This window comes from Prionailurus viverrinus, chromosome A2 (assembly GCF_022837055.1).
Source record: "Prionailurus viverrinus isolate Anna chromosome A2, UM_Priviv_1.0, whole genome shotgun sequence".
In the NCBI taxonomy this organism is placed as follows: domain Eukaryota; kingdom Metazoa; phylum Chordata; class Mammalia; order Carnivora; family Felidae; genus Prionailurus; species Prionailurus viverrinus.
Genome location: NC_062562.1, coordinates 20,920,432 through 20,929,775, shown reverse-complemented (window position 1 = coordinate 20,929,775; position 9,344 = coordinate 20,920,432).

Sequence of the window (9,344 nt, the reverse complement as noted above, 5' to 3'; positions counted from 1 at the left end):
GAAAAGTCCCTGTGCAGCATTTCTCGGGGGCTGGCGTGGTGAGCCGGAGAGCAAGTGTGCCTGTGTGCTTCAAGGCTGAAGCAGGGAAGTAGACCAGAGTCAGATGTCTGCATGCACTTTTTCCTGATAGCAAATGATTTTATGGGCACCTGGGTGGCTCAGTCAGTTAAGTGTCCGACTCTTGATTTCGGCTCAGGTCACGATCTCACAGTTCGTGGGTTCGAGTCCCACATCAGGCTCTGTGCTGACAGTGTGGGGCCTGCTTGGGATTCTCTCTCTCTGTCTCTATCCCTCTCCTGCTCACGCTCTCTCTCCCTCTCTCTCTCTCAAATTAAAAAAAAAATTTAAATGATTTTATCTCCTGATACTGTTATGTATGTTATATATTTTGTAATATTACATTATAAATTATAAATTATGCCAGGGCAGCCCTGTAGACAGTTAAAAAGACAACATCCTGTCCGTGGTCTCTTCACTTCGCATGTGGTGCACTCACCTTGCCCTGCTTATGTTGCCGTCTGCAATGCTCTTCCTCACCTCCTGGTGTACAATTTAAGGCTGCCTGCAGTTTTTTGCTGTTATAAACTGTATGATAGTGACTATCCTGACGTGGAGACCTCTAAGTATCAGGCCTTCTTCTGCATTTTGCCTGCAGATTAGCCGTGACAGCCACTTGCTATAGCAGAGCAGGTCACTGTCTCGGCACTAATCTGGGCCCAGAAGCCTGGGACGGAGAGAAGACTGCCAGGGCCAAGCCAAGGTCATGACTGACCGGCTAGAGAGCCCCGGGCTCAGGACCTGCTGGCCAGTGGGCCGAATCCCTCCTTTCACTTGGGTTCCATGTCTGGAAAGGACTACACATGATGCCAGGCACCCAGCAATGGTGAACATTAACTGTGGTGTCACAACAGCCTGTCACTCGGTCATTCAACCAACAACTGCCGAGGCCAGGAAAACCCTGGAGGAGCAGCGGGCCTTGCTGTCCCTGGTGACCGCAGCCAGCGACCGGGACCCAAGACTTCAGCCTCCACTGGATCCTCAGCCGCAGACAGAAGGGTGCGGGCTCGGTGCGTCTGTCAGAAGGCATTGCTTCCCAAAAAGTGTCAGGGAAGTCACTGATGCCCCAGCTCTCCTTTGTTTCAGATGACTAATCAGCCTGTCTACATGGAGGACTTGGGGACAAAAGCCACCGGTAAGCAGAAAGGAGGCAGAACAGTCTGGGAAGGCATCTCTGCTTGCTGCTCCCGCTTTACCCCCGGGATGATGTGCCCTCCATGGGCTAGTGGCTTTGGACTTTGTCTCCCCACCCAGAGGCATGGCATGCATCCCCTTAGGCTCGTGGCCCATTTTTGCAGCCTTTGTGGGTGCTTGGTGAGCTGCCCGGCCCATAGATTGAGTCCCTGGTGTTGAAAAGGTCACTCCAAGCTCTTGTGCCTTTGGCCACAGACCTGAGCACCATGCTGTCTCCTGACTCTGCGACCCTGGGTGGTTACTCCCTCTCGGGCCTCAGCCTGCTCTCTATCTAAACCCTATCTGTTTTTATTTTCAATTTTTCTTTTTTTTTTTTTAATGTTTGTTTATTTTTGAGAGACAGAGTGCAAGGAGTGGGGAGGGGCAGAGAGAGAGAGGAAGACACAGAATCTGAAGCAGGCTCCAGGCTCTGAGCTGTCAGCACAGAGCCTGACGCGGGCCTCGAATTCATGAACCACGAGATCATGACCTGAGCCGAAGTCGGACACTTAACTGACTGAGCCACCCAGGCACCCCTTCAATTTTTCTTTTGATCAAAAATAATACATGTCCAAAGTTTTAAATGTGGAACAATACTACAAGGTTGATAGCCCCACACTGGCAGGTTCTGCCCCCACCCCAAGGTCCCCTCTCCTTTCAGTTCTGCTGGCCATTTCTTCTTCTGTTTCCCTTCTTATTTCTCAATTTGCTCATATTGCTATTGAGAGAGAAGGTGGGGGGGGGGAGGGGAGCATGAGTGGGGGAGGGGCAGAGAGAGGAGCACAGAGGATCCAAAGCAGGCTCTGCACTGATAGCAGAAAGCCCAGTGCGGGGCTCGAATTCACAAACCGTGAGATCATGACCTCAGCCAAAGTTGGACGTTTAACTGACTGAGCACCCAGGCACCCCCTATGTTGCTATTTCTTGATTTTCCCCCTTTAGAATATAGCCTCCATAGTATGGGGCCTCATAGTAGGAGCTCTGACAGCCACTTCTCCATACACTTCCCCCCCCCCCCCCATCCTCCCAACGTCACAATCTGGGGCAAATTGATATTCAGTGTTTATGTGTCTAAAACTATGTAAACGTTGTTCTCTGCTAAACCAAGTAGTACACTATTTCCTTTTGCTAGAATCCATTGTTTTTCCTCAAGCTATTAATTATCTTTTTTTCCATTTGCTGCTTCTTTCTGTGTGTGTGTTTTATGCTGTCCCCTACCAAATCAGAAAACTCTGAGCAAACACCATAAAGCTCTTATCAATGTGACTAAGCCCTGCAGTCTGGTAGATTCCATGTTCTCCCCAGAGACGTTGCCCCATGCCCTCACTATCCCACCCATGGGCCCTTCTTCCCTGGAGGGAAAATACTGAGGCTGAGACAAGTTGGGGGACATTGCCGGACAGCCTAGAGGTAGTAGGATCAGGTGGACCTGGGGGCCTAGACCAGAAGACAGCCTCGAGCTGCCACAGCCCAGCAGGGTGGTGGCTCTGTCAGTGGAACCTCACAGAGGGTTTAACGTGCAGCCCTGCGGAGGGCTGAGTGCGGAGGGCAGAGGCAGGTCCCGCTGCTCATCCCGAACGGCCCTTCCCGGGACGTTGCCCTGTACCTTCCGTCCTTATCCCCAGGCAGACTTGACCACAGGCTAGGCCACTCCTTTCTCTGACCACCCTATGGCTACCTTCCCTTAGACACGTGAAACCAGGCCGCATCCAACTGCCAGGCTGAAACCGTGAAGAGTCGTGGCTCTATAACAGGGGCCAGGGATTCAGCATGAACAAGGTGGGCCTTCCCAGCCCTGGGGGCAGCTAGCACCCAGGGTAGGAGGTAACCACTGACAGCTCAAGCCCTCTGGAGAGAAGGACCCATCCGTGCACGTGATGCCGCCACCCAACTGCCCTGCATGCCTCCCAGGGCCACCAGTGCCCTCCTCATCCCAGACAGGGCCATTCTTTCCCACCCCCCAGGTCTCCCTCATCCGGGGCCTGATCTCTGACCCACTCCCCACCTTTGCTGGGCGGAGTGGCTAAGGTCAGCTCTGTGGAAAGCGTGGAGGTTAAGGTCATTCTGGGGGCCCGCGGGCCCACTCGTCCAGTTGTTCACATAAAGACAACTCCCAGCCGTGGCTTTCCAAGTCCCTAAAAGCAGCACACATCCCTGACGGGGACAGAGAGAGCCTCCTGAGTCCAGAGCTCTTGCCAGAAACCCATTGTCTGGGGCCACTGTCGGCCACTGTCCAGCTTACCTCAGAGGCTACACACCAGATGCTGTCCGTGTGATTGAGCAGGTGGGAAGCCAGATCTCAGGAGGTCTGCCACTGGGCCAGGACCACCCCAGAGGCACAGGAAGCAGTGCTCGGCACATCTCCCCTGCTTCAGCCATCAGGAAACAAGGAGTGGGTGTCAGAGGCACTTGGGAAATTGAAGATGCATAGATCTCTCCAAGCAGCCACATGCTTTCGAAACAGACAACTCACTAGGATTTAATCTGCAACTCAGATTCAATCTGCTAAGTAGAAAAGAAGGTGTGTGGTTGTCATGGCAACACCAAATTGCCCGGGACTGGTTGATCTCTAAGGTGGGGAAGGGAGGGGAGCAGAGCGAAGTCTCTGTCTCCCTGGCAGGGATGTGCTGGGGGATGGGGGCCAGGCTGGACACACCTGCATTCTTCCCATCACCCCAGCTCAGGACTGAGGGCCTGAGCCTTGTGGTGTGACACAAAGGGGGCTGGCCGGCTCAGGGCACTCACTCTGGGGTCTGGGCTCAGGCATAGGTGTTCCAGCCCCATCACACAGCACCTTGGACTTGGAGCCCCCTGCTCCTCCCGACCCCCCGGCCTGGGCCTTCCTGCCAGGGCTTGCACCCACAGGCCTGCTCACGGATGGCACATCCCCTGTGTCCAGTCTGAATGATCAAGGGAACAGCAGCCTCACCCAGAGAGTGCCAACCACAGCCGCACGGAGGAGGATATGGGGCTGATCCTTCCCGTAACAAGCACACCACGCTGCCAGCCTGGCTTTTTCTTCCCACCAAGAACAAAATGGAGCCAGCCCAATGGGTTGCCAATGTGGTCCATGCCAACCTGGGTTCAGGCCTGGGTGGGGGTGAGTGGTAGAGGAAGGAGAGGGCTGTTCCAGTGGAGGAGTTAAGCACCAGAACCTTCCTACCCTGAGGCCCACCTTATCACTGGTCGGCCTCTGACCATCCAGTGCCCTTAGGATGAGGTCCTGACCCTCAGCTGGCCTCAAAGGCCTTGCTGATAGCTACATGTCATTTTTGTGGTTGCAGGGCCTGGCCATAGGAGGGGCTCACCGAACACTTAATGCGTGAATGAATGAGTGGATGGATGCATGGATGTGTGAGGACTGGGAGGAGAGGAAATGAGAGGCCAGGTTGGGGTGAGTAGCTGATGTGAAGGCCTCAAACACGAGGCTGAGAGGGGGCTGTTTGTCAGGCCCCCCATCCCCCAGCTTCTGTCCTAGTCCTGGAGAAGCTCCCACTTTCCAGAGGGACCATTGGGGTCCCTGGCAGATGTGGCCTTGTCATTTGATCCCCGCTCAGAGAGACAGGGACCCTAGGGCCCCATCCCCCAAAGCCTCGCTCACCTGGCCCCTGGTGGGGCCTGCCTCCTGGGACCCTGCAGACACGACTGTTTTTGCTGCACAGTCTGTGAGTCCTCCCTCTTGTTCAATTAGTGCTAATTGGGAACAGGAAGTCAGGGGCGGGGGGCACTCTGATGTCCTTGGCAGAACCTAGAGGCTTCCTGGAACAGGCCCTTCCCCAGAGCTGCAGGGTCTCCTGTGGGACCCAAATGAGATTATACCGAACCACATGTGCACAGAGTCCTTCTGTCCAGGGGGCTTGGGCTGTCCCGGCCACCTCCTAGCCATGGTGCCAGCTGCCCCCAGGGATGGGCAGGCCCGCCCACCCTTGTTCGTGCTGAATCTTGTGCCTGGCAAGATCCACTAACTCTTCAGTTTCAGACTCTAGAAACGAAGGGTAGAAGGACGCGGGGCCTGGCTTGGAGGGGCTGGGGGTCTCCTGAAGCTGAGGTCCCAGCCTCAGCCCATGGCTCAGTAAAGGCAAGAAGAGCCTTGCTTGTCTGCCCAGGCACACACTCTTGCCTCCCTGGAGAGGTGGGACTTCCCCTTAGATTCCCCTCCTCCCCATGTCCCTTGCCCCCTTTCTCTTGGGGCGGAGATGGGGGTGTCCAGAGGCAAAGCACATTTTGTGTCAAGCTCTAGGCTAAGTTCTCAACTCCAGTGATACTTTCCCTGCTACAGGCACTGGTCACAGCCTGATGACAGAGGCTACAGTCAGGGAAGACCTCACGCCAGCCTGGTCAAGACACATTCCCCATTCCAGAGCTAAGGCTCTCCTACCCCCCTGGAGTGCTTGTGGTGACCATCTGTGAGTGCCCTCATGCTGGGCACAGGCAGGCATCCCTCATAGCAGACTCAGACCCTGTCACCCTAGGACCATTCAGGGCCTCGGGCTAGGGGGCTCATATCTGGAAGCAGGGCTCTCAGGGCTCGAAGGAGCCCATAGATGAAGATTCCTGGGTGCTGGCTCTAGGGACCAGCTCAGTTTCCATCTCTATGAAATGGGCTTGTTCCTGTGCAGCAAATAGGCACTAGAGAAGGCAGAGGGGGAAGTGGGCTCCTACGAGGCCCAGGAGCTGGGGAGAGGTCCGGCCACCAGTGGCCACTAGAGGGCAGAACCTTCCCATGTGTTTCCTCCAGAAGGCTAGCGAGCAGGTGAGCCGGGCTGAAGGGAAACAATGGCGCTGCGGGCCCCTGGATGCAGATGCCCTATGCTACAGGGACGCTCTTAGGCTCCAGGGGAGCCTGGGATGCTGGCCAGAAGTCCACCTGGGGCCCGAGACCCCACAAAACCGCCCTGTGCCTTTAGACTTTCACTTCTGGGGTGGGGGTGTCCGTTCCTGAGACTGCCCAGTCTCCTCTTCTTAGAACATCAGCAGGCGAGGAGCAATTAGAACAGGCCCTCCAGCCTCCTCTGGGTACATTAAGGAAACAGAGGCAGGGAAGGATTCACCTGACTGCATCCTGACATTTGGGTTGGAGTAGACATTTCCTGGGAGCTGACCATGAGCCAGGCAGCCACACGGTAACTCCCTGTGTCAGTGCTGTTAGAATTACCCTGCTTTTGCAGATGAGGAAACTGAGGCTCAGAGTTTTCATTTGCCTGAGCAAGGGTGGTACCCAGGTTCCAGCCCAGGCAGGGTAACGGCAGAGCCTCTGTTCGAGCCACCACACAGTTTCGATCACACACCCTCCTATAACCCTCCTGACATGAGTATATGTCTGCATGCCACAGGGCCCCTAGTAGCTATGGCAGGAATGGGGGGCCTCTCCCAGCCTGAGGCCTCTTGCTCTTGCCCTCATCTGGACCTGGCCAACAGCGAGGCCAAGGAGCACTGCCTCTGGGGCACATGCTCCATGAGGATGCTCCCCCTCCACTCCCCTGGGCCAGAAGCTTCCCCATGCTCTGACCTCTTCTCATTTAGGCCCACTTGGTGCTAGGGGGAAGTGGATGCTGATTAAGAGAACCAATGGCAGATTGCTGACCTCATGAGGCCGTGCCTGCAGCCACAGAGATCAAGAACCAGCTTTGAGCCCTCTGCTTGGCCTAGCTCCTTCAACCAAGCTTGGAGCTCTCTGACCAGGGCAGGGGATGAGTAGTTCCTGGCTCAGGCAGCCCCACCTCTGCCCTGTGACAGAGAGGGAGAAGCCCTCAAGCCCTGGAGCAGCTGGGCATCAGATCCCTAGTGACAGCCCAGGCAGTTGGAGGCTGATCCCGGCTGTCCCGATACTGCCAGGGAGCACTAGAGATCCAGGGTGGCTTGGGGGCCTGTTCGTGGAGCTGTTGTTGTGTTGTGGTCCATAAAGCGCTCATGAGGTTGATTGGAATGGAGACCCCAGCTTGGCTGTTGGGTTGGAGTTCAGGGCCCTGTCAAGGGCTGGGGTCCGATGGGGAGGTAGCCCTGAAACCAGATCTTTCTCTACAGCCCAGACTGGTCCCTGGTGTGTTAAAACCATGAGCATCAGGCAGGCCTAGGAGGGTAACTCTACTGGCAGTACAAACAAGGGCAGAGAGGAACCTTGCCCTCCAGCCAAGTATCTGGAGAATAAACCCTTCAGACTGCAGAGTGCGCCCCCATTAGTGCAAGGGTCCTCTCAGCAGCTTCAGGGCCCACAGACGAGGATACCCTGGCTCAGTCTTCACCACCCTTTTGCCAGTAGCTTCTTCATGGGTCTCCTCAGCTTCAGTTTTTTCTTTTTCTTCCTTATTTTCAGCTTTCAAAAAAAATTATTTTAACTTCTAAAAGTAATTATTTAGTTTTTATTATATAAAAAAATACATGAACACATCCTCATTTTAAAAATGTAATACACAGGGCGCCTGGGTGGCTCAGTCGGTTAAGCATCCGACTCTTGATTTCTGCTCAGGTCATGACCTCACAGTCGTGAGACTGAGCCCCACATCGGGCTCTGTGCTGACAGGGAAGAGCCTGCTTGGGATTCTCTCTCTGCCCCTCCCCTGGATGCTCTTTCTCTCTCCCTAAAAAAAAAAAGAAAAAGAAAAAAAAAAAAAAGGAAAAATGCATATGCATTGTGATAATCAAGATAATCAATACATCCATCACTTCACATAGTTACCTTTTTTGTGTGCATATGGTGAGAACTTAGGATCCACTTTCTTCCAAAGTTCAAGTACACAGTATGGTATTGTTACCTACAGTCACCATATTGCACACTAGATCTCCAGAACCCATTCATCTTGCATAACTGAAACTTTGTACACCTTGATCAATGACTCCCGATATAGCCCTCCCCCCAGACCCTGGTAACCAGTCTCCTTGCTTCTGTGAATTTGACTATTTTAGATTTCACATATAAGTGAGATCATACAGTATTTGTTTTTCTGTGTCTGGCTTAATTCACTTGGCATAACGCCCTCCAGGTCCATCCATGTCTCCACTGGCAGAATTTCTTTCTTTTTTAGAGCTGTATAATATTCCTGTATACATGTGTACATTTTCTGTATCCATTTATCCATTGATGGGCACTTAGGTTGCTTCCATGTCTTGGCTATTGTGAATAATGCTGCATCAAACCTGGAGTATAGATGTCTCTTTAAGATCCCGATTTCAATTCCTGTGGATAAATACGCACAAGTGGTGTTGCTGGGTCACGCGGTAGTTCTACTTTTAATTGTATGAGGAACCTCCATACTGTTTTCCATATTTTGCATTCCCAGCAACAATGTACCAAGGTTCTCTTTCCTCCATGTGCTAACCAACACTTACCTTTTTGTCATTGTTGTTGTTGTTAAATAATAGCCATCCTAATAGGTGCGAGGTGATATCTCATTGTGGTTTTGATTAGTGATGGTGAGCACTCTTGCATATACCTGTTGGCTATTTGTCATCTGTGTGTCTTCTCTGGAAAAAAGTTTATTCAGTTCCTTTGCCCATTTCTTAATCAAGTAATTTATTTTTGTTTTTGATTTTGAGGTGTCCAAGTTCCTTCTATATTTTGGATATTAACCCCTTGTCAGATACAAGGTTTGCAAACATTTTCTCCCATTCTGTAGGTTGTCTCTTCTTTTTAAGTTTTTTTTTTTTTTAATTTTTTTTTCAACGTTTATTTATTTTGGGGACAGAGAGAGACAGAGCATGAATGGGGGAGGGGCAGAGAGAGAGGGAGAGACAGAATCAGAAACAGGCTCCAGGCTCTGAGCCATCAGCCCAGAGCCCAACGCGGGGCTCGAACTCACGGACCGCGAGATCGTGACCTGGCTGAAGTCGGACGCTTAACCGACTGCGCCACCCAGGCGCCCCAAGTTTTTTTTTTTTTTTATGTTTATTTATTTATTTTGAGAGAGAGACAGAGAGCGTGAGCAGGGGAGGGGCAGAGACAGAGAGAGAGAATTCCAAGCAGGCTCTGCACTGTCAGCACAGAACCTGACCCGGAGCTCGATCCCATGAACCATGAACCTGAGCCCAAATCAAGAGTCAGATGCTCAACCAACTGAGCCACCAGGTGCCCCTCTAAGTTGCCTTTTCATTTTGCTGACTCGTCTTTTCTAATTTAG